General features: G+C 38.4%; 1 protein-coding gene across 1 annotated transcript in view; it reads right to left on the bottom strand.

The window, feature by feature from the left end:
* ARHGAP15 (Rho GTPase activating protein 15) overlaps nucleotides 1-15,363 on the bottom strand; it is a 597,544-nt gene extending 582,181 nt beyond the window's left edge. The window contains exon 1 of the mRNA XM_045782563.2: nucleotides 15,080-15,363. The gene's annotated coding sequence lies outside the window, so the exon portion shown is untranslated. The remainder of the gene's footprint in view (nucleotides 1-15,079) is intronic.
* Between the last annotated feature and the right edge of the window lie 6,593 nt (nucleotides 15,364-21,956).

The raw sequence follows: 21,956 nt of genomic DNA, 5'->3' as shown, positions 1-21,956 counted from the left end.
TCTGACAAGCAAGTCTCTAGAATTACATAAAGCTCTTTTTAAATTTTATATCCACATTGTTCTAAAATTATTACTAATTACTATTGTTCTTACGTTTAAATCCCATGCTACTCAGTTCATATTTGCTAATATCGTTGTGCTGATTAAGTTTCCTGGGAATGTATTTCACTTTGGAATTTGTTGGTAGTTGGGGAAGTGGTATTGATCATAGTCGGGAAAAATAAGAGAAGGGACTATGTGGCTAAGTAGGTAGATACTGAAAAATGAATTATTTGATATAAAGGAAAAACCCAACAGGATCATACTACAAGCAATCTGGGTCTATTGTGAGTGTTTCAGCACGAGTGTTTTTTTTTTTTTTTAATGTTTATATCATGAACTTGGTAAGTGTGAGTAAAACAACATCAATTTAAACATTTGGAAAACAGTTCTCTTGCTTGTAAAACATCAAAGGATGTTTGGTGTGAGAACAAACAAATTCCACAAAACGTTGTTTTCACCTAAACTTAATCTGAAATTTTTGGGCAGCGAGGCTTCTTTTCATGAAACCAAGAATATCAAAATGGCAAAAATTTCTACTAGTTCACATTATTTTCATTGAAAGTTTTTGACTGATTTTTTAATTCTTGCTTTTGAATATCCTTTACTATGCCAAGTATATTTATTTCGTAAAATGTATCTTTTTCTTTCTAGGCTGAAAAGACAGTTTTGATGCCTTAATCTCTTGAAAAACTTCAGGTGCATAATTAGGAGTCTCCACCCAGGAGTTGTTTGGGGACTGGATACTCGATTTAAGATTTAAACAGGCGTGCTTCTCTTTCCTCAAAGTGGAATTCAGGGCTCACCCCAGGAAGCAGGAGGTAGGGAAGAAGGTTAGATACATTATCTATCCAACGAGGTTCCAGTTAATTGAATGTTACTATAATTCGAAGTAGTATAGCCAAATATCTATTTTAATTTAGGCTCCTCACAAAGCAAAATACAGAATTTGGGCCCGGCCTCACTGAAGTCAAAAGGAAATGCATAAAATATCTAGAATTTTAAAAGGACTATCAGGATTATCTCTTTTCTTTAAAAATCATTCAATAGTAATCTTTTTTCCTTTTGTCCTCCCTTTATTCACTTACATTTTTGTCCTAACTACTCCTGAGACTTAGTGATGCTGATCTATTCATAGATAACTTGTCTGATGAAATGCGTTATACGGCCACACCCATCTTATATTTCCTCATCTAGCACACTGTGGACTTCACATGTGCGTGTGTGTGTGCATGTGGGTGTGTGCATGTGTTTAAACCGCTGTTAAGATTATCTTCACCACCTAAGGTATACAAATCTCTTTCCTCTCCGCTACAACAATGCACCCATGCAGGTGTACATGTCTGGTCCATATCTTGTATCATGTGACTTTGAAAATACCAGGCAAATTAAGGATGACTCCATTTGCTATTACTTAGAAAAGTTAGCCTTTGGAGACAACTTTTAATGGTTAAAAAATGCTTTGAGGAACATGAGCCATAGAACAGCATTGGTTCTTTCAAGTTAGGAAAAGGAACCCACTCATGAAAGTTCGACAAACAGAACAAGGGCCTCAATGAAAAATCTATACAAAAATGGGGGTTTTTTTTGTAGAATAATCTAATGTGCTAGTGAGTCTCTGAACCGTTATTAAGATTTATTCTGTATACGTAAGTTATCTGGAGGAGTCTAGTTCTTTCTAATCATGACACTCTGCTCCTGCTTTCTTAGGAGCAGCTATAAATTCAAGAAGAGGTGGAAAACCGGCAGACTGCCAACCAAATTCAACCCACGGACATATGTTGTTGGGCCTGAACAATGTTTTAGAATGTTTTGAATCAGTTTCCAATTGAAAAATGAGGATTTGTACTCAAAAAACAGGTGCAGATCTGTGTGTCTTCCCTTGAAAAATCAGAAGATATAGAAAGCTGGTCAAGGATGTATGGTAGAAGTCAGCCGGGGGTGGACAGCTTCTACATCCTGTAAACAGGGCAAGTTCTCTCCGATCCAGAGGTTCCCTCCCTTTCTACTTCATCTGCATAGATATCCTGACTGGTCTGCGGGCCTTTGTGACTGTGACCTATGGTGCCAGTCACCTTTGAATCAATATCATTTTCTATATTTGATTATTTTTCAATCGAAGCCAGTAGGATTAGAAATGGAGAACAAAACCAAGAGACTCTATCTGTTTAGAAAGAGGTTCATCCGAGATTAATATTATTTCATCTATTTGTATAACTTTTTCAGCATTATCTCACATTACCGAGAGTAGGATACTGTGCTGTGCTTTTTGCTATTGCTAAGCAAGTTCCCCTTTGCTCCCCTCCCTGCTCTGACCCCCTTTATTGTTCCTATGATATTTTGGCAGATAATTATATCCTGACATCTATTGTTTTCTGTTCCCTATTTGAGTTGTGAGTTTCTTCTGACCAAATTGGCTGTGTTCTTTAAAATCAGACACTGTATTTGTCAGCATTGCTCTGTACTGCATGGAGAGCATTACGGGCATCTGGTGCCTGCCTGAAACTCCCTGTCTCTAATTCCCTCAGTATCATGAGCACTTCCAACAAGTTCAGGTTGGCCACCATATTAGCATGGCTGTGATTCCCAGTCCCAAGTGTCACTGGTTTCTTTTTTTTCTTTCCTTTTTTTTTTCCTATTTCCCCACATCAAAAGATGATAAATGGACCTAGGATACAGTACATCATGGTCAGGGGAAGTTAGAACAAGCACCGCATCTTGCCTTCCCCACCTTCTCAGCCTCAAATCGTACTCTACCCATCTGCCGTGCTCACCAGTCTCTAGTCTCCAAGCTGATTTCTCACTCTGAAACTATGGCCCACTTGTTAATCCCCCTTCTTTAAGCTAGACTTCTAACCTAAAGCCCTCTAGCCTGTAGGATATGGAGCCAGTTCTCCAAGGACAGCACCATTGCCACTGAGCATTTGGTCTGTCACTTCCCAGCACCACACCTGTTCTCATTAGTCCAATATCCTAACACTGACTGCTTTCAGAATTAGGACTCTGATCGATGGAGTCATTCAACCTCCATACGTAGTATCCTAAGTAGGATTCCTCAGGGAAAAAACAAAACAAAACACTCTAACTCTTCTCTAACTGGATCAACAGCCTAGACCCTGGCCCTTCCAAATTTCTTATTTTTCCTTTTCAGAATCACTTTACTAGGACCCTAGCATATCTGTCTCATGAACCATTTATGTCACCACCTTACCACCCTAGAAAAAATTAGATATAAAATAAAAATGGATGAAGAGAATTCTACTTTTTTTCTATCTCCTTGTCTGTAGTTTTTCTTTGCTTCATTTAATTTCAAGTCCAAGAGTCAATGGTTCTCTACCACTATTTAAATTGCTCTGTGTGGGAACACCTGCTCAACGGGGACCCTGCTTCTCCCTCTGCCTGCTGCTCTCCCTGCTTGTGCTCTCTGTCTCTCTCTCCCCTAAAAATAAGTAAAAAAAAATTTAAATAAATAAATACCTCTGTGCGGGCAACCCTCTTGGGTCCCCTCCCTCTTCAGGAGCTTTGTATTATGCTCAATAAACTTTTCTTTGCTGCCCCCCAAAAATAAATGACATTAATTAATTAATTAATTAATTAATTAATTAAATTGCTCTGTGTGATTGATTAATTCTCCAAAATTAAAGGGCATTTTCTGTGAGGACACACCTTGAGCTGCTTGAAGGAAAATTTCCAAATCAACCAAAAATTGGTAAATGAACAAGAAAAGAGCTTTCTTTCTTCTCCTCCACATGGCTATACTACATTCCCCCGTGCAGCTGTATTGAGGAAATGAAACTAATAGCAAGAAATTGCTCTTGATGAGTTTCATAATGTTATCATAATACTTAGAATTGAAATAAAGCAGAATTATCCTGCCATGATTTTTATATCATAATGAAGGAAAAATATGGTCATCATTTGATTCTAGACAACCTGATAAAACAGCTACTTCTACAGCTACTATTCACACTACATTTAACCTTTTTAAAGCAATTATTTTGTGTCACAAACAAGGCAAAGTTCTTTATGTACGTTATTTTCTTTTTTATCTTGTGAGGAAACTCCCCATTTTATAGATGAGGGAACTCAGACTTCAAGAGTTTAAGTAACTTGCACAAAATCCCACAGACGATATCTAGCAAGTGGTGGAGCCTGGAGATTTCAGACAGGCATCAAATGCCTGGTTGTAGGAGCATTCATTCTCTTCTCTCCATGCAATCAACCGAACAAATTCTGTTCTAGAACTTTTTTTATTCCTTACAGTGATAATAAGATATTAAGAGCACAGGATCGGATATCAGAAAACACTTAGAAAAATATGTTCTTGACATGTCCTGAAACAATTCAATTTTTCTATATTTCATTGTCTTCTTCTATTAAATCTATGAAAAGCTCCTGCTTTTCTTACTCACTTGCTGAATGATCCCATAAAATAATGCATTCAAAACTATTTTCAAAACTCTGAATAAAATATGAATAGATAATAGATATTCTTGGGTTAATTAACTTGAACCCAACCATCATCCTGAAAACAGAAGGTGAATCTGAAATAGCCAAAGTAAAGGAGCAAGAGAAATAGAAGTATAGGGGCGCCTGGGTGGCACAGCGGTTAAGCGTCTGCCTTCGGCTCAGGGCGTGATCCTGGCGTTATGGGATCGAGCCCCCCATCAGGCTCCTCCGCTATGAGCCTGCTTCTTCCTCTCCCACTCCCCCTGCTTGTGTTCCCTCTCTCGCTGGCTGTCTCTATCTCTGTTGAATAAATAAATAAAATCTTTAAAAAAAAAAAAAAGAGAAATAGAAGTATAAAAGCAAGTAAGACCCCTTTGGCCATAGTCTAGACAAGACTTAATGGATGACCAAATTAGTAACTATGACAAGAAATGACATGGTAAGAAGCAAATGGTTGCCCCCAAAATATGGCGACTGATTGAATGTAAGGAATAAGCAGTATCCAGGAATCCATAGAGATTCCAAGCTTATTTTTTTAGGTGATTTCAGGAATAGGGACATCTTAACTGAAGTAAGCAGGAGAAAGAGAAGGATTCTGTAGAGAGATTAGGGGCTAACTTGACACATACTCAGTTCGAACCACTGTTGGGATTCCATGGAGTGGCATCAAGTGATAAAGAAAATGAGGAACACTATAGGGGAAAAGGCCAAGGGCAAAGATAGAAATTTAAGGACTATATTTGAAGAATTTTATTTATTTTTTTATTTGTTTGTTTGTTTGTTTGTTTCAGGCCAGGTAACTGGAAAAAATTTAAATGTTCTGACAACCACATTACAGGAGAAAAATGAAGTGGGTGACATTAACTTTAATAATATATTTTATTTAATTCAATATGTTAAAATTTTATAAGTTCAGCATATAATCAATGTAAAAGATATTAGCATTCCTTTTATTTGTACTAAGTCTTCAAAATCTGGTTATTTTACACTCAATTTAGACAAGGCACACTTCGAATACTGAATAACCATTTGTGGCTAGTTGTTTTCATAATCGACAGCATCGTCTAAGAAAGTATTTGGGGGATTTGTGGGCTGAGGAAAGACGTAGGTCTACAGGAAAAAGAAAAGAGAAATAGAAAAAGCACCTGCCGTATGACAGAAACAGAGGCAAAAAAATGTTTTCTTCCTCACATGTTGTGTAACATCTCTACAGAAGCCAATATATGCAGCAAACAAGAAACAGGTTTTCCACAGATGGTATCGTTTTAGACAGCAAACAAAGCAGGATCCTTTTAGACCCTTTCAGACTCTAGGGCCTCACAAACGAAGTCCAGCATTGCTTAGCTGCTGACACTTAATCGGCTTAGAAAATGATAGCATGGCATAGTGAAAGTAACATGGATTTTGTCTGCTCGTGGATTTAACCCAGATAGGCCTCTAAATCATGGCACACTCTACCACACAGCTCTGTAAATGTGGGCACTTAGCCATTTACCTTTAACTTCCTTATCTTTAAAATGGGGGTACAACTTCTTTACATGATTTTTGTGGCTATCATATCCTATTAGGTAGGCAAAACATCTGATATACAACATGCAGTATATATAATTGATCATTATTAACAATGTCACTCTGATGTATATCGATCAATGTCTCATGTTACTGTAGCATCTTGAGAATGAGAAAATATTGTCTGTATTTTGTAACACCATAGTACCTACCAGTGTTGGAGACACCACTAGGATAATCAACACTCATTTTTCTCCTGTATTCCTCCTAAGATAACCATCCTTGTATAAATAGGTAATACTATATGGAAGCTCAGATTACTTGATTTCCTAGTGCCTTTAGCAGAAAGATGAATAAGAGCTCCATTGCTCCGACTCTAGCCTTTACATTCTAATATAAAATTAACTAATGCAGAAAGATAAATTAGCAGAAACAAAATTTCCCCTTGACTCAGCACCCAATTTCCTGAGCTTCTACCTTCCAGAGCTCTTTTAAACAGATATCTCATTTGACTCTAAGTTCAGTATTACACCAGTAGAGCCTGGAACAAAAAGTTCTCTGCATTTTTAAGAAATTAATTTAAAGTAAACATAAAATTAATGGTTTTAGTAAAATAGCTTAAAATTCAAATGCTTAAGTTGATTGGTGTTTTCCATCAGTTTATGGCAGTATGTCTTCAGATGGTGGGTCATTTCTTCTGGGTTTCAGAAGGCACTATAGTATATAATGAATCCAGGCTTTCAATCCCACCTTTCATCACAGCGAAGTTACTCAAAACATACCCGTCAAGTGTCATTTGTTTGAAATATGTTTCTAGCTTCTCTTCCCCTAAATTTATCCTATTTTTTTCCGGCCCAGCAGAAGTCGCAAATCTCCAGAAAGCCTTTTCTGACTCTATAGTCCAGAGTCAACTTTTATAGCATTTATTCTTTCACTAATCAAATATTCACTGAATGTTTATCATATGCCTACCATGTTCTATTTTCTAGATATTCAGTAGCAAACAAACAGACAAGGTCAATATGCCTATAGATGATTCAGTCTAAGTTGAAAATAGCCACTAAGCAAGTAGACAAAAAATAATAATAATTCCCCATATCCAAAATGCTACTTAGGAAAATGAAAGCAAAGTAATGAGAAAGAGAGGGCCTTGCAAGTCATGAAAGGAGATTGAATTAATTTGAAATATAATAGAAAGTCATTTAGAATTTTTTTTTTTTACTGGGGAAGTTGTAGGACTTAAGTCTTAAGAAGGTCATTCTGGCTACTTCTTGGGAAATAAGTATGGTGTGAAAAGTAGAAGCAGGGAGATGAGTCAAGAAGATTCTGTAGTATCAGTGGTAGAAGTGGTAAGAAGTAACTGATTTGGGGATATTTCAGTATACATTTTACCCCTTGCTTAATGTCTAATTCATTCCTCCTAAGAGAAAAACTGTTAAATAAAAGCCCAAGATATATAATCAACATTTGTAAAATATATGAATAGATAAAATAAATCAGTTCACATAAGTAGTAGCAACAATTTGATAAAAAATAAATTGTATAAAAAATGTAACACAGAAATGTTTCTTTTATTTATTAAATTTCCTTTTTTTCTGAATCATTTCCTCTACCAAGGTTTCAATGTTTCTGAGACTTATGGTTTTCTTGCCCACAGAGTCTACTTAATAATCAATTATAACACAGAAAAACATCTTCAGGGTCGGAAAAAAACCTGAGTGGAAGGTTCTAGAAGTTGCCACCACTTCAACCTTCTTGAGTTCATTCAAACATGTGTAAACTAAAATTGCTCCATATGTTTTGTATGATTATTCTCTCACTTGAAAATAGAAAGTGTATCTGTGAGTGCAGTTTATCTAAAATTGTGATGTTGCTACATGCCACAGATTGTAGTGTATTCATTTAGCAGGGTTTTGTTTTGTTTGTTTTTTTGAGGAGAAGTCATTATACCAACCAACCAACAAAAAATTAACAAATAATAAAGAACCATTAGTCTGAAAAAAGTATGTAACTTTTCAAGAGCCATATTGAGAAAAGTTAAGCAAACAGGATAATGGGAGCTAAATCAATATTTTGCAGGCTCTGCTTATTGCTGATGAATTGAATGTGGTTTGGGGTAGGAAATGTGTGGGTAAGAGTATAATTGACGGTAATTCTAGTTTATTGTCCTCAACAGATAGATGAATGGTGGTAGTCATTAAGTGAGATGGATGAAAATAGGGAAGAAGCAAGTTGGATTGGGGACAAGCAGGGAGTAAGTAAGAGGTTAGTTTTGAACACACTCATTTTGATATCTCGAGATATTCAAGTGAAGATGATGAGTAGCCAGTTGCATTTATAGTTATAATGCTAAGAAAAAGTCCTGATCTTGAGATCAAACTAGAATATAGATCATATTTAAACTCATGGCCCTGCAAGACATTTGCCTACGAATAAACTTAGAAGACAAGAGCTAAGACTAAAAAGATAGAAATCTGAAGACTGAGTGCAAGGCATTCCAATATTTAGAGTTGAATGATGAGGAAGATTTATCAAAGGAGACAGAGAAAGAGCATCCAGTTAGTTTGGTGAAAAATCGAAAGAATGAAATCTCCCAGGAGTCAGATGAATAGAGAGATTCAAGAGGGAAGGAATGTTCAATTGCATCAAATGCAGTTCACATAGTAGATAATATGAAGACATGTAAATGACCATTGGATTTGGCAAAATGAGTCTGGGACTCTGAGAATAAAGTGTTCTGTGATATTTCTATAGCATTGCATTTATACATGTAGATTTATACTTAAATTCTTGTGTTTGTGCACTAAACTACCTAAAAAGTTTTCATTGGCTAGACAGCACGTTGATTTTTTGTGTCCCCAATAATTCCTAGCATAACACAGTGTATTTAGAGTTCAAAATTATTTATGGAATTGAATTGAATTGGGCTGATGCCCACCAAAAGAAAAAACTCAATTTTAAACCCACAATAGTGTTGTGTGTAATCGACAAGTACAATTTTAAAAATAAGATTTTTCTGCTTATTCTTTGGTATCCCATAAATATTCCCTTTCATCAGATGAGCTTTCCTACAATTTCAGAGGAGATGGGAACCATGAAGTGTATATTTCCTCAACCTTGTCTCCTTAGTGCATCTTTATATCCATCATCCACATACACACTCATTAAAGAGCTCTCCCTTCAGTTTCAGGTTAACTTATTCTGTTAACTTTCCTAGTTGAGCTACTGGTTATACCCAACTGCTTAGTCTCTGAGACCTTGTCAGGTTTCTGAATATATTCCCCTTGTTTCCTTCACTTCCATTCCTTTTCTCTTCTCCTTCACTTCAACTTTCATATTTCATCCCTTTTTTAGCTACTACCTATTTTAAGACTTATAAAAAGCGTATTTTACATAGGCTATCCCCAATTTCTTACTTCTTCGACCCCTTCTAAGGCTTGAACTTCACTAATGCTTTTGGTCCTTAATTATACAATTGAGAAAGGATACATTATCTTATTAAGAAAAACAAGTAGGGGCACTTGGGAGGCTTGGTTGGTTAAGTGTCTTGGTTTCAGCTCAAGCCATGATCTCAGGGTCCTGAGATGGAGCCCCAAGCCAAGAGTGGAGCCTGCTTGTCCCTCTCCCTCTGCTCCTCCCTCTCTCTCTCATAAACAAAATCTTTTAAAAAAAAGAAGAAAAACAAGTAGACTTTAATCTTTTAAAAATAAGCTCAATCTTGATCATAATAACAGAAATACCAAAATAAAACTATATTGAGATATAATTTTCTACTGATCAGCAAAACCTAAAAAGTTCAGCAACACAATCCATTGGAAAAGCTATGGGGCGTCTATCAGCATTCTAAGTGGCTGGTAGAAGTTCAAAAAGTTACAACTACTCAGCCATCAAAAAGAACGATTTCTCAACATTTGCTGCAACATGGACGGCACTGGAGGAGATAATGCTAAGTGAAATAAGTCAAGCAGAGAAAGACAACTATCATATGATTTCTCTCATCTATGGAACATAAGAACTAGGAAGATCGGTAGGAGAAGAAAGGGATAAAGAAGGGGGGGTAATCAGAAGGGGGAATGAAGCATGAGAGACTATGGACTCTGAGAAACAAACTGAGGGCTTCAGAGGGGAGGAGGGTGGGGGAATGGGATAGGCTGGTGATGGGTGATAGGGAGGGCACATATTGCATGGTGCACTGGGTGTTATATGCAACTAATGAATCATCGAACCTAACATCAAAAACCAGGGATGTTCTGTATGGTGACTAACATAATATAATAAAAAAATATTATTAAAAAAAAAGTTACAACTAACCTGAAGTTATTATAGCAATAACTATCAAAATTATTTTGTCTCTTGGCTTATAAATAAATAGAATCCCTGGAAATTCATCCCGCAGATATATTTTAAAACACACACAATTTCATTAACACGTTAATTGCATTAACAAAAATTGAAGACACCCATGACTCTTAATAAATTGTGAAACATCTACACAGTGGAATACTGAGAGAATACTCAGAGAGAGAGAGAGAGAATTGAACAGTTTCTCATTTTTACTATGGAAATATCACTAAGATATTACTAAAAGAAACAAAGCAAAGTGGAGAGCTGTGTATACTATGCTACCTTTAATATAATAAAGGATGGTATATGCACACACATTATATATATGCAACTGTGAAAGATTTTAAAAAATAACAATGAAAAGTGGTTGCCTATTGGGTTAAGGTAGGGGTGAACAGAGGTATATAGAAATGAGAATGTTAGAAAGATTTTTTTCTATAATTTTTATATTTAAGTTTTGATTTTGAACCATCTTGCCGCATCACTTATTCTTAAATTCAAAACAAACAAAAGAAACCAAAAACAAAAATACTTCCATACAATTTTAAAAAAATCATAACCACAGCCTGTCTAAGGACCTCAAGGCACCTTGGGAGGGAAGCCAGCACTCGATGTTACAGGGACACCTACCTTCACTGACTGCAACCATTCCTGCAGACTGCCCTGAGGAGTATGCCACCACCAGGGAGATACATGGAAGAAGCAAATAAACCCCGATGCTGGATAGCCCATCCAGATACAAAACATGGACATCCACTTATGAATTTCCCCTGCTTAAAACTGTTGTTACTCATAACCCTTCATCATAATCTGTCCACTGTATTAAGATCTCAAATGGTCTTTCCGGCCTTACCTCCTTTACTATACTTGTAGACAACTCATTCTTCCTTGGAAATTGTCTGACTTTTGTGCTCGGACATATCCCCTTTCTGTTCCCTGGAATGTTTCTCAAATCCCAAATCTGAGCCCTCTCTGAAAACTACTACAAATTTTTCCTCCAAACTGTCCTGATTTCTCTGATAGGATATAATCAAATGATGTTAACACCAGGAAATTCTCGAGTTTATTGTCTGGCACATAACAGGAAGACAAAACCTTTCGTGAATTTCTGAATCCTCAGAGAACACGCTATCTTGTCCTGGACAAATTTCACTTGTATTATAATTATTAATACAACAATCATACTAGATTATAAACTTCTAGAAGAAAAATATTGAGACGGGTGTTCATAGATGAGGTAGCTCTTGAAAAAGACTTTAAAATTCAGTTTAATTGAAACACTTGCTTCATTCAGACCTACCTTTAAACTGATACTGTATTTCTATCTGATTATAAAGTTTGGAGAATTTGAATACGCAATGTTTTTAAATGTGACCCTATGTGGCTGTGTAGTAGAGTTCTGTGGCTTTTACCTATGAGAAATAAAACCATCTTTCTCCCAGGGAAAGCGTCTTAGTTTCTATGTGGAGACGCCTCCGTTCCGTTGAGAACACATGCATTGCAGGTTCAGGCGGCTCCTCCAGGGGAGAGAAGGCCTGTGACCCAAGCCAGGCCCTCCTGGTGTTTGCGTCTTAGAGTCAATGATTAGCTCTACCACAGTCATGTGACAAAATTCAGTCCAATCAGATCTCAGTCTGAGACCTTTACTGTGGTGATAGGGGAAAGCCAGCCTTCTGCAGCACAGACTGAAAGGGTCAAATGTAAACCTGAAGCTTTCTTGTGAACTCTGTGAGCCTCTGTCACAGAGGGCTTATAGCACAGTGGAAAAAAAAAAAAAAAAGGCAAAGTAATGAAGAAAATACAACCCAATTTTAACAATCTTGTGGGAGCTCCTGGATTCCACCATGCCTGACTTTGCTTTCTTTGGGTTTTTTAGTTATACAAACGAATGCCTATCTCTAGTGCCTAAATTAATTTCACCTAATTTTCTATCATTTGAAAACAAAGGCATTTTGCCAACTCTAAACTGAAATTGAAAATACTTATATTTTAAAGTCTAGCTCTATAACATGTATTGTGCAGTGCAAAAAATATGCTTCTGGTACCCAAAGATTTAAATTCAGAATATTAAATTATTTAAAAGATACATATATATGAAGCAATGGATTATGTTAAATATTTTCTAAGTGTATGGGAATATTAAAATAGTGTTAAGGCATAGTGCAATTAATTTTCATCCACTACAAGAATGGTGTGTATTTATACAGGAATATCTTAGAGTAAAGGACACATCTCTATGAACCCTTCATATAAGACATTCTGTGTTTAAATACCATAGCAGGACCAATGGTTAACAAAACACTCTTCCTGCCCCCAAATATCTCCCCCCCAACTATGTGCCAATAACCTTCTCTTCACTTGATCGAAGTTCTCAACAATAGCTGTTCCTCTGGATCTGTCTGCTGGGGACCTTATTAAAATTATACCAGGTAGGGGAGGCCTGGTTAAGAAGTCAAGGGAAACAAAGCTCTGTAGCCTTCTCCTGTGAGCATGGATTTTTTTATCAGATGCTGTAAGTGCTGGGAAATAGGATAAGTAAGTTTTAAGACAATGCGAGTGGGATGGAAGGAGCCAAGTGGGGTCTGTCCTTCTAGGTACCAAGGCTGCAAGACCCTAAGTTAGGGACAGAGCAGGCCACTCCAAATCAAAGCACTCAAAACGAGTAAGAGGAGGAATATCAAAGAAAAAAATCTCCTTTCTGAATTTTGCTGAATGCTGGCCCCAAGTGGAAAAGCACTATGTACTTTTAATAAATGAGTTTTGAAATTACTTTCCAAATGAGATTCTCTGCATTGTTTCATTTCACCAAAATTTGTTTATTTATTCACTTAAGATGTATAAAGTTATAGTAACCTAGAGTAGTACCTCATTTATACTTGACTCTCTTTAAGATCTGGTCTGTGTATTCAAGAGATAATGCATTACTTGTTTTTACAAACAGTTCTGAGAGTATCTTAGTTTATATGTCTATCATCTCTAATTGTTGCTCTTTATAAATCCATACTAAGCTACGTAATTCATTCTCGGTTTTACACAGACTTCATAAGATATTTATATTTTAATTTGACAGTTTCTGGAAAAAAACAATCATTTAACAAGGAATTTGGCTTTTATTTAAAAATATAAAATGGTTTAAAAAACTGCAGTGGACATGTTTTCAGTGCCAAATGCTTATGTGGATAGTCACTCTTGTTAATGTGTAAGTACTACATATGTTTATTCATGTGATGTTCTTTTATAACAAAATGAAATAAAGTAATAACATATCAACCCAAACTATCTGAATTATACAGCTTCTCTAGATGCAGAGGTTCAGAACCACAATATTGAAGACAGATTTAAATAATGCTTTCCATTGTGTGGAAATGTAACCAATTGAAAAGCTAATCAGAATATCAAAGCAAAAACATATTGCCAGGGTCTCCCTACACTCTAACAACAAAACATGTATTGAACACCAAGTCCTAATCTCTATTTTTTTTTGTGATCCTTTTAATAGTCAACAAGTAGCTAGCCTCAGTATTGACAACTGAAGAGGTTTGAAAATAGAATATACTAGTATGCCAAATAATTTCCTACTAAACTGACCATATCAAAAAACATTTATATGTGTCTTTCAATAAAAGATAATAAAAGAAAAGAATTGTTGCCACTTATCAACCCTGTAACCATTTTTTAATAACACAAAAAAATCGGTGGGGCCATCACTTCTCCCATTCAACAGCACAATAAAAATAATATTAGGAAAGAATGGATCATATCTGGAACTCTTATTAAAATTCTTTCAAAAATCTACACTCGGATTTATTTTAGGTATTTGTCTCTGAGATTAACAGTACTTTATATTTTTTTGTACGTTCGTTACAGAACACAAAGACATTTTATAAAAGCAAGAAGTCAATATAAAAGAAAAGTTCTCTTCACTTTATGGTTAACAAATCCTTTTCATTTCTAAGGTTATTATTTTGGAAAATCTCAAGGAAGGAAAATTATATAATTACATAAATACCAAAAATATACCTCTAATTTGCCCCTTCTCCCAAATGTAACCTTCCATAAAGTCAGCTATGTCTTCTTTTTTTAACAGTTTTGCTTATGAAATAGAAACTTGCACTCCTTTCACCCTATACCTTAAATACAATTTAGGAAAAAGTTAAAATACTCAAGTGTCATAACAGAGAGCTTTCTTTTGCATTTTAGAACTTTCCTGCTTTTTAATAGCTCTTTAATAAACTACACATTTAATAAACTACACCTTTTCAAGGGTTTCTAATGCCAACTTAATACAACACTTTATATTGGATATCTTTCACATTGTGATTCAGATGTTATTTCTTATTGTTACAAAGTGCCTTTTTATCTTTCATTATCTGGATCCTGAATAGTACACATTTTTTGTAAAACTATCAGTTAAAGATGCAAAGTCCCATATTTTCTCTAGTAGTTATTTTTAAAAGTACTTTCAAACTCAAACTGTATCTTAGTCTGTCTTTAACATTTTAGTATAAAATCTTAGCAAATGATTCTAGTGTAATATCTGTTAAAGGACTTTTGGAATTTGACAGTTGCAAATATGAAAAGAATAGTCTTTCTACACCAAAAGAAACAAACAGATGTTTTAATCACAGGTGAAAACATTTTTGTAGAAATATTCGTATGTTCATACAAAAGCATAGGACACCGCCAAACATTTTCAAGTTTAAATTTCCTGTTCAATATAAAGTTAAAATTTACTTACCTTTTCTCGGTGATCACTTGTTACTGAAACTGCCATCAACTTCCAACTGTTAATGACTCTTTCAACAAAAACGGAAAACAGTAAAGTCACATGTCGTAAGAGTAGGCCTATGTTGGATGCTGCTTAATTTCAGTACTGGAGGGGAAAAAAAAAAAAAGGCATGGGGTGGGGGTGAGTACAAAAACTTTAACATAAAACCACTTCCTGCGTAGATACGGTTAACCACACACATCACATCATTACTCGATTTGAAGAAATTGCCTTGTATAGTCAAGAATATTGTTATTTTTCAATGTGCTTTTCAATTTTCAAACATTACTACATTTCTATAGGTTTCATCAATTCTGATTTAATGGGGGAAAATGTGTGGTTAAAAATGTAGCAGGGGGAGGAGCAGGCGGGGAAACACTAAGGGAACTTCCTCTTTCTCTGCCTTCTAGCAAGAACTTAAAACCGAACTCTCTACGGTCCTCTGTCGGTGTGGGCATGTTCACATACCATCAGGAGGCTCTGCTTACGGACTTGGGAAGCCAAGAAGCAACTTCCAATTCACAGAGCTGATACTTCTGTCTCACTCACGGATGGACCAACCAAGGGGTGCTCTGGTTCCTAAGTCTAAGGTCTTGGACATGTTGCTAATGAACTTGAGAGCACGCAGCAGCCCAGGGCCCTGATGCCACCTGGAGGAAAGAGGGGTGCTCGTGCAGCACATGCTGCGGCATTTGCTCTGGTGCTGGCTTTCACGCGGAGGTGACAGTTTCCTAAGCAGTTCTGAAATCTGCTGACGAGCTTTTGCTCCAGGTGAATGATCTTTTGCATGGCCTGATTTAAGAAGAAAAATAAAATGAAGGATGCAAAGGGTGTCATTTTGGCAAGCTGCTATGTGCTTATCTGTGTCGGACTTCGACCAGTCCAAGACATATTTTTTGTGGGGGGTGGGGAGGGCTCTCAACAATGATAGGATGTGCATCTTCATTGAACCATGGAGTTCAAGAAATAAGCTCCTGGATGTCCAGGCTTGGCTGGTTTTGTGAGATCTGCAGGAGTTTCACAAGAGGAAAAGCTCCCCTTCCAAATATATGAGAAAGTTAAATCACAATCTCTTGTCATACAAACCAATTAGACTAGAAATCTGTGTAATAGCTCTCAGTGGTGTGGAATGTTTGGCACACATAAAGACAATCTTTAAAAAAAAAATATTTGGAATATATAACCCACGTGAAGGATGGCATGTCCCTTACAAATTAATCTAATTTCTCCAAGACTCCCCTTTTCAAAATTATATTTCAGATTGACCCAAGATCTCACTATCAATTGTCATTCTGGGATGCATCTTTTTAAGTGTGTAGATCCCTGGAGGTTTGTACTCAATATTGTCCTTAACACAGAGGAAAAAGTGGGAAGAACATGATACTTCCTCACTGAAAGTGAGGAAATCGGAATTCAGGCCTCAATTCTGACACTGCTATTTATTTAACCTTGGCCAAGCCACTGACGTTCTCTGAGATTCAGGTTATTTTTGATATAATGGAACACACAAATGAAAACCATCTATCTGCCAGAATAAAAGCGTTGGTTCGCAAACTCGGGGGCTTCCCAGTGAAATCTGAAACCGGCTTCCGTACATGGAGGACAAGGGCAGACCAAAGAGGCAGCCATTCCAGATTGGTAGGTTGCGGGTTTAATAAGCCAAGGACTTACTACAAGGCTGGTCTTGGGCCATCACACAAGTAGATCTCTGCACCAGAATCTCAAAAGTTTATGTAGAGGCCTTACCTGGGCTCAACACACAATCCCTCCGATCAGAGCGTCTCAACAACGCACTGCTCTCTCCAAGCTGCAGCCTTGAAAAGGCTCCCACTGTGTGAACTGTGGGAACTGTGGGCAGAATGTACATTTCAAGGACAGAGGAGGGGATGAGGAGCCTCTGATTGCCTAGGTGTGGCTCATGGGTCAGCCTGAGGTCAAGTCCTCTCGATGACCTCCTCTGACATTCTTTTTCTCCTAACTGGCTCTTAAAATCTTTTATGCCCCTCTGTTTTATAATGTGTGCTGAAAGGTCAGCAAGAAGTTTTATTAGCTGGGAGGTGGCTAGTCCCGTGGCTGGCTGGCTGCATAGGAGGGAAATACCACAGCAACAGTAGAGAAACATAAAAGAGAAAACACAGACTAAGATAATGATTTTGAAAATAAGTAACTTTTATTTTATTTTATTTTTTTTACTGAGAGCCCCATGCTTTCAACCATTGATTTAAGTCCCTAGGCTGGGGTTCAGATCATTCAGAGTGTTCACTAGTAGTTTTATGTGATTTAATAAAGATGATACATCAGCAGACTCATTAGGTATGAACACACAACACTTTGTTTAGAGAATGGCACAAGTGCCTCCTCTTCAGGCAATAGTAATGCTCCAGACCATCTTATTTGGGAGGACAGCTTTTTCCCCTGGAGACATTTCAGGGTTCAGTAAAGACAGGTTTTGCTAGCTATCATTTAAGGCTTGCTGGGCCGATTTAGCAGGGGCTTCTATGTGTCCTGCAAAGTCCTGCAGACCCATGGAGGGGACAAAGGCCGTGGCCAAGTGATTGCTCCAATGGAAAACAAAACATGCCTTGAGAGGAAGGTTGGCCATTTTTGTTACTGTGGGGTGGATTCTCCCCTGTGTGCAGGGAACACCCAGAGTGTAGTGGCCCAGCCACTCAGATGGAAGCCACGGCCGAAGGTTTGTGCTGTACAACCACTGGGTCCCATTCAGGGCTCCCAATAAATACCTGAGGCCACACCAGTCATGTCAAACCAACCACTATTCTTTGATATGACAGAATGACTACATAGTTCCTATGCTATCTATTCTGTATCCCTCGCGTGTTGGGGTTGCTCTGTTTAGGGTGATTTTTCTTTCCCAGCCTAAGTCCTTGGTGCCCAAATGTCCATAACCCAGGGTGAGCCACATGAACCCATCCCAACCTGGATATAGTCACCAAAGACCCTGATGGTGGTATTTTCAGGGTCCTTTTGGTCAGCAGTTTGATGGGCTGCCTGCATAGTTTGATTAACCAAAAAAGAATACCCATTTACAGCATTATTGATAGTGTGTGATACAGGCAAGGTTTCCAGATCAGTATCGTTAAGGTCAGGTAAATTAAGAACACTGAGGGACACCTGGGTAACTCAGTCTGTTAAGCGTCTGCCTTCGGCTCAGGTCATGATCCCAGGGTCCTAGGATATAGTCCCACATGGGGCTCCTTGCTCAGTGGGGAGCCTGCTTCTCGCTCGGCCTGCTGCTTCCCCTGCTTGTGCTCTCTCTCTCTCTGAGAAATAAATAAATAAAATCTTTAAAAACAAACAAACAAAAAAGAACATTAGTCTTAGTTTGTTCTTCCTTAATATACATGCTTCAGGGTTTTTTGATCCTCTCCCTGGAGTGGTGACACTCACCATGGCAATCCTGACAAGCTAGACAGGGGCAGCTGCCCACATATCCAACAGCTGGATTGATTCCTTTGGCAGGCAGATGTGTGGGCCCGCTGTACAATGGTATTTCTCTCAGGTGTCCATATCATGACTAGACAACATATGAACAGGAGAAGTCTAAGGTTGAAAAGACATATTTGGTAAGAATTTGTATGGGAAGGTCTTCCCCTCCTATATAAATTATACTTGTGCCCTGATCCTTAGCTGTTAATGTGGCTGCAGCTTTAGGAATTTGATCTAATTGTACATATCACACATGTTGGCCAGGGCATGCAGCACTGTCGGGCATGAGGAGATGGCCTGGAGGCAGGATGTGCAAGACCACGACCCTCACCTTCTCCCTTCTTTTAATGGTGCATATTCCAATCCAAGTATAATGCATTTTTCTAGGTCTGGCTTATAGCAGGATGATGGGATCCTAGTGGAGACTAAGTAGTTACCTTTCACCCAGGAATATGAAGTAACTCCCCTATACTAGTAGGATATTCCATTGTAAATTTCAGGAGGTAAGGCCTTTTCCAGGTGTGATGGGGCCTGGTGTTCTCAGCAACATTACGCACTGATATATGGTGAGAGTCAGGGCAATAGCTGTGTCCTGTGACTTTCATACCTATGGCATTGGGTATCTCGGCAGGGGTCCCTAGTCTGGCATTTGGGCATCAGGCCTTACTGGTTGATCATTTAAATGTATTAAAGAGTGAGACAGTATTTTAGTCCACTTGGCCGAGGCAGTTTTACTTGTTAGTAATTTAATCCATTGCTTTAATATTCCATTTTTCCTTTCTATTAATCCTGATGCTTGCTGGTTATAGGGGATGAAACTTCCATTCAATGTCATGGTCCTTTGCCAGTCTTACATATCATGACTATCAAAATGTGACCCCGGATCATTGTTTATTTGATGAGGGGCTCCATACACAGTGCTCAGCTTCTCTAATCCCATAATGGTGACAGCACAGTTTATGCAACAGGAGAAAGCTTGGGTTAGGCCAGACTCAGTGTCCATATAAACCAAGGCATATTTAGAACCCTCACTCAAAGGGCAGAGATCAATATTATTGATTTGCATCCTTCACTGGTTGGGAACTCTGACCAATGGTCCCAGACTCTTTTGGCAGTGGCCTTCAGCATTGTTTAGATGACACAGTGCATGCTGTCAGTGTCTTTCAAGGGCAATCAGGTATCCTTGGCAATATTCATCCTACCCAGGTGCTACCATGGCTGTTCTTTCTATGCATCCAATCTATTTTATCTACTGAAGGGTTTATTGTTACGGCTTGTGCCCGAGCTAAGGCCTCGGCTTCCTGATTGCCACAGGGTGTTAGTGCCTTATGATCCCAGATGTGGAAGACAGCAAGGACTCCCTCAGGCTCTCGCAGGCAAACTCAAATGCCTTTCCATATATCTTGACCCCACGAGGGTTTATTCATGATCACCTATTCCTTGGCTTTCCGTTGTTCAAGTCATGGGGTTAATCTCTTTATGACAGCCCAGCTGCCAATGCAAAGGATTAACAATAGGGTTCACGAGTGATCGCCAAGCAAACCACTCTCTTTAAGTCCCCTGACTGCTGTGTTTGTTCCTATTTCCAGGCATCTGTAACTGGGCATCAGTGGGATTTTCCTTGCTCCCTCCCTACAAGCCGCAGGGGCTGGCATAGGCATAGGGTGGGGGCATTTAGAGAATCTACATATTCTGTAGGACCTAGTAGTACCCACATTTTTAGAGACAGTGGGCTGGTGGACAGGATGTTCCTCTACTGCAAATAGGTTTGCCACTTAGTCAACTGGGGGTTTGAGCCATGGTAGAGGTGGGTCAGTGGGACGTATTCTCAACCTACCCTTGATAGGAAGGGAAGTTGTTACCATAATATGTTGTTCCTTCATGAGAGGCTCTACCTAGAGGAGCACTGTGTACGCTGTTAGGAGCTGTTGCTTTATGGGGTAGGTCGGCTTTCTGATCCCTTCCAGAACTAGGATCAAAATCCTAGGGGCACTCTCTCCTGTTGTCTCTGCCACAGTGATCAACCCATACCTTCCAGAGTCATGGATACATCTAATTCAAATGCTAGCCCTGGCCAGAACTTTAATCCACTTCTCTAGTATTTTTGTCTTAGCAAAGGCAGCTTGCTGTTCTGATCCCCAGTCCCACATGTTCCCTTTCTTTACCAGGTGGTATAAGGGACAGAAGCACTATGCCAGTTGAAGGAACAAAAGACCTCCAACTTCTCAAAATCCCTACAAAGGTTTGTATCTCTTTTATGTTCCTAGAGGTTGGATAGGTTTGCTTCTTATCATAGCTTCTAGGACAATTCACACCTTACCCAACAAAATGATTCCCAAAAACTTTATGGTGGTGCCTGAGCCTTGAATTTTCTGTTGGTTCAGTACCTCTCCTGTCCCTTGCAGATGCTCCAACAAAATCTGCAAAGTACCCTGTAGGAGAGGCAAGTCTTCACGTGTTAATGTTATATTATTAATGTAATGGGCCCATTTCACTGAGGTGGGGAAGGAGAATAAGGACAGGTCTGTCACCTTCAGATGACATACTATTGGCTGTGCATGTAGTCTTGGAGAAGCACTTGAAAAGTCCATTGTGGCCCCTCCCATGGGAGGGCAAATTAATCTTGTGACTCAGCAGCCAGAGATGTACCGAAAAAGAATTTGCTAAGTCTACCACAGCATGGAACACTTCTAGGACCACGAACAATGTATCCATGGTGGTAGTAATGGTGGGTACAGTGGAATGGATTGGGGGGGATGGCGTTACCTTGTTTAATTCTCAGTAGTCCGCCATCATCCACCATGAGCCATTTGGCTTTTTTACTAGCCATACTGTGCTGTTGAAGGCATTATGGGCAGGGCATACAATACCCATTCAGTGCATGCAGTTCTTAGATAGTTTCTTATTTTCTTAGGCCTCCCCACACCCTGCCCACTGAGGCAATCTATGTTGTTTGACAGTTACCATTCTTCACAAGGGTAATAGATTTTCTTGTTCCCAGTTGGCATTTCTCTTCAACCCTGGGTTGATTACTCTAACCTGAAGGCAGAATTCACTAATAGAATTTGCAGAGTTTAACCTTGTAGGAGATCAGTGCCTAATATGTTCTCTGGTATTGGAGAGATAAAAGCTTCATATTCTCATGGGGGAGAATGTGCCATCTGTAGTGCCAAAGGGACTTTCACCTTCTGTAACTGCTGATAGCATTAAGGGGGGCAGAAAACTTAGAGGGTTACCATGTATTAGAGTACATTTGGCTCCAGTATCCACCACAGCCATCACTTTTTGTTTATTTTGAGGGACCAGTGAATAGTCAGATCAACATGAGGCTTCCCATCACCTCCAGTGGCACTTACCTGGAGGTAATCTTGGCCTGCCTCCTATACCTGGAGAATAGGAG

Source organism: Ursus americanus, chromosome 1, assembly GCF_024610735.1.
Source record: "Ursus americanus isolate L20-20 chromosome 1, mUrsAme1.1.p, whole genome shotgun sequence".
In the NCBI taxonomy this organism is placed as follows: domain Eukaryota; kingdom Metazoa; phylum Chordata; class Mammalia; order Carnivora; family Ursidae; genus Ursus; species Ursus americanus.
The sequence above is the reverse complement of the archived record's forward strand: the minus strand, read 5'-3'. Positions and strand labels throughout refer to the sequence as shown.